This window comes from Teleopsis dalmanni, chromosome 2 (assembly GCF_002237135.1).
Source record: "Teleopsis dalmanni isolate 2A chromosome 2, ASM223713v2, whole genome shotgun sequence".
Taxonomy (NCBI): domain Eukaryota; kingdom Metazoa; phylum Arthropoda; class Insecta; order Diptera; family Diopsidae; genus Teleopsis; species Teleopsis dalmanni.
In genome coordinates, this window is record NC_051847.1 from 162,687,790 (window position 1) to 162,692,193 (window position 4,404).

Here is a 4,404-nt window from a genome sequence, read left to right on the forward strand (position 1 = left end):
TTCTAGCCACAAAAATGTATAAAATTTTATGCTATATAATTATAAATGCAATATTAAATAAAGAAATTTCGACGTGTGCCAAATTGGACTACTTTCTTTACAGAAATATACCATTCGCGATGGGGTAGCGTACAATTTACAGGATGCGGTTCCAATACGGAAGAAGATGAAAATAGAGTTTTGGTTGAAAGAAAAATTATTATTATATTCATATACTTCATCATTTTGAACGGTAGGTGGAAGTTATAAAATATAATTGCCAACCAGATAATCAGATACTGCGTATTCATCTAATTTTTATAAGTTTTAAATTGATAATTGTCCTTTCTAGTATCTTAAACGTAGGCTATATAGTATATCATATAGCGTATAAATATAGCAAAATGTCATAATTTCAACTTTTGTCTGACTTTCATATTAAATTGCACGCCAATATGTAATTATCGCTTAATAGAGCGAAATTTGCTTAAGTTTTTCAGTTTGTATTTTATTTGATTTTGTTATTAACATTTTCTATGTTTATTATACTAATTTTAAGTTTAATTATTCAAAAATGTTGATAGCGTTTCTTAGCTTTGCTGTATAGTTTACTATACTTTAAGTTTCTTTTTCGTTGAGTCGGAATTCATAATTTGAATGTGGTCAAATTGAAGTTCACAGCCAGTCAAATCAGAGATAATCACTTCTCAAACATGTAAATGAGACCGTCGATTTGTTGTCGTGTGTTCAGTGGAGATTTGGAGTCTTATGGAGGTTATTACCTGCCACAAAGATAATTTGTTTCTTACACATAAATATTCACTTTTCTAAGGTAGACAGACGGTAGTCGTTCTTAGATTCACCTTATAAGGCGTTGACCTTCAGTTCTTTAAAATTAGTTAAAAAAACAAAAGTTATGTTAAAATTAAAATCACTTTTGTGTAATGTACTCTTAAGATACCATAATATTAAGATACTATGTTAACAAATATATTTTTGAGTTTAATTTTTAATATTAATGTACGTAGTTTTAATTAGTTGAACAGCCAGTTTTTAAAAGTAACAATCACAATTTATTTCATTTATTTAAAATTTTTTTTTTATTTTTTTTATTAAAATTAATTTTAATTTTTTTGGATTAGAACTATTTTTCTTAACAACTTTTTCTTAACAATATTTCTTTGATCAGATTTTAAAACGGGTTAGGAACTTGACACCACGTCACTGCCTCTTTTAAGAATTATTGTGACACACCCACTTCAGTTCAACAGCCGAGTAGCATTTAAGAACGCTATTATGTCCTTTAGAATATTGCCTAATTCCATTATAAGTGGATAGGCAGTGCATAAGTACCAAAGTCTGAGTCTGGCGAGACTATCACAGCGACACAGAATGCGTTCTGTTGTTTTCTCTTCTTCGCAACAAAGTTTGCAGACAATAGCTGCAATAGCTCTAGTAATAAAATATAATTTCACGATCCATAATATAATATTCAAGCAATAGCTAATAATAAAGCAACATCTCCAACTCGATTTGATAAAATTGTTAATATTCGATAGATACTTTTTAATTCCGCAATGCCCAGTGAGAAATCCTAAGAAAAGTCGGGTGCCACTGCTGTTTAGCATAAGTAGCTTCCTAGTTCTGACTTTTGATCGACACGACATAGATTCTTTAGCTTGTCTGCAGGTAATTGTATTTTATCAGTCTGAGCTGCTCGTTCCAGTCACTCATTAATTTTAAGCTTGAAAAAGCTCCATGAAGGACCACAGAATGGTTGTGGCCCAATATAATATGAAGCCGCCTCTTTTCTTTCTAGTTCGTCTACTTTTTTGTTCCCCTCAAATCCACTGTGCCCTGAGATTCATATTAAGTGAACCCTGTTACTTTAAGCAAGGTCTTTGAAAAGTAGAAGGCATTCCCACGCTAGAGTGACCTCAAAGGTCACTCGAGGTGAGCGTAGTGCTAGGAGTGCTGATTTACTGTCGGAGAAAATATATAGTTAATATACTACTTCTAACTATTTATCATCATCACTTTCCGTTTTTTTTTTATTCATATTCTCCAAACTGAATAAAATTTTTATTTTCCTATCTAACAATTGTAGTGATTAATCTATCTATTATAATGAAAAGCAATATTTGAATAATACATTAGTTCCATCTGAAAATTGTGACAACTCATCTGTTTCTGATGATATATTTTACTTTATTTTCTCCGTCTTTAAATTGTAGTAATTAATCTGTTTGTTAAGATGAACTGTAGTAAAGTTGAATAATTATCTTCATCATAAAATTGCAATAACCAATCTGTCTATTATGATGAACTGCAGTATATTTAAATATGATAATATAAACCAACAACTTGTTATCTTCTTGGACTGCACAACTGCAATACTCGATTCGTTCTTTAGAAATAAACAATCAAAGTCAGTCAAGCAGTACAAAACTCAACTGAGATAAGTGAGTAATTCGGATTTGGACCCGTGAGCAACTCCAAATACAAAAAAATTAAATTGGTTAATAACAAGTCAGTAAAGATTAGAGACATCCAATCATATTACTTTTTACATAGTGCTCAAAAACATATTAAAAACTATTTTCTAAAATGTGTGGAACCACTTCCCATAAAATTTTAAATAAACTTAGCCAAACCACAAACTATACAGAACTATTATTCCATTTTTGCAGCTTAGGGCACAAGACTTGTGGTGATTTTGAGACCACAGAAGTCTTGAGAAATACCTGGCGATTCTATGTAAATAGTCTATGTTCCTGATGAAATACGGCTTAATAAATAAATAATGTTATAGAAAAATTTATACAGCAATAGATATGGGTGCGATTGCATATATATAGTTGAATTAGTAGTTTATAGATAATAATATATTACATATATAAACATTATATTACTTAACATGTGATTTTATTGTAGTTAAACTGAAGATATATGTTATATTGTGACGCACTATTATAATATATGTTATATACAAAATAATTTTGACACTTGACATATATTTTAACTATAGCTAAAGTGGTGATATATAAAAAATAAATATGACTTTCTAGATAGTTCAATATCCAAATATTTGAAATTCTGGTAGTCGTATTTCTGGAGCAGTGTATTTAAACACCTTATATATTTAATATCGAGATATACGGATTTATTTATGTGAATATTCGTAACATTAATAAATTTTAATCAATTAGTTTTAGAATAAATTGTCAAAATATTTAAATGGTTTTTTTTGTTTAGTTGTGATATATATATATCATATTTAAGAATCTAATAATATATACTCATGCAGAAATTTTTTGTAAAATTTTACATATGAAAAAAATATATATATATCAGCTTCTAAATAAAAATAAAAAGTCTTATATGTACTTATATATTACAAATACTTTTTTGTATTTTTTTTTTTTTGCATTAGTGGTTCGCACACTTGAAGGTTCTTAACTCAATAATATTGGAATAGAACGTTATTAACAACAGTGCCTGCGGTATTAAGTTTCCACTAACTTTTTGTGATGTGAACTGTTCTATATTTTCATATTTAGTAGTATATATATAACAGCAGTGCGATATATTAGTATATAAAAAAAATTAGGTAACTCTCATACTTACTTTGTAATGGCTAGAATCCTTTAACCATTTATTATTATATTTAAAATTATACAAATTGTTCAATAGTCACAATTTTTTTTTTAAATATTTTTATTTTGAATTAAAGTAAGCAGATGTTTTCATAAATTTTTTTATTTTGAAATATACAGTTAAATTATTTGAAAATATTTTTTTCATATGTATTTTTTTCCATTCAAAATTAACCCGATTATTATTTCCTGAATTGAACAGTCTTTTCTTAGTAAAATAATGCGAAATTCAAGTGAACTTTTTTTTCGGCAATAGAATTACAACAAAATACATAAAATTATATGTAAAATATGGACGCACCTACAAATAATATTACTGCCGTCCACAACAGCTATCCTACCAAATCTGGGGATATGTTCAGTTGTAGCACTCAAACGAATCGATCGTATTTAATTTCTCAAAGACGTTGGCACAAAATTTTGAAAAAAATGCTGCAAAAAAATCGTAATGCATCGAAACGAAGTATTGCAAAGCGTTGTCCCTGTATTGAGCAATTAAAATATAGTTCGAAAGAAGATTTAATCAAAGTGTGCAATAATCTGGTGTACAATATGGCTGAAAAGAGTGAATCAAATTTAAGCTTGCGAACAGATTCTTTGGAAATTATAAAAGAAACGTTGATAAATAATGGCAACAATCCAGAAGAGTTACGTCTCTATGGTGGTACTGCAGAAATTCCTAAGGTACGTTGTAAAATTCGTCAGCGTGACTGTTTTCCAATGCATAGGTTAAGACTTATACGCGATCTATATTATTCTTGTAAGGACC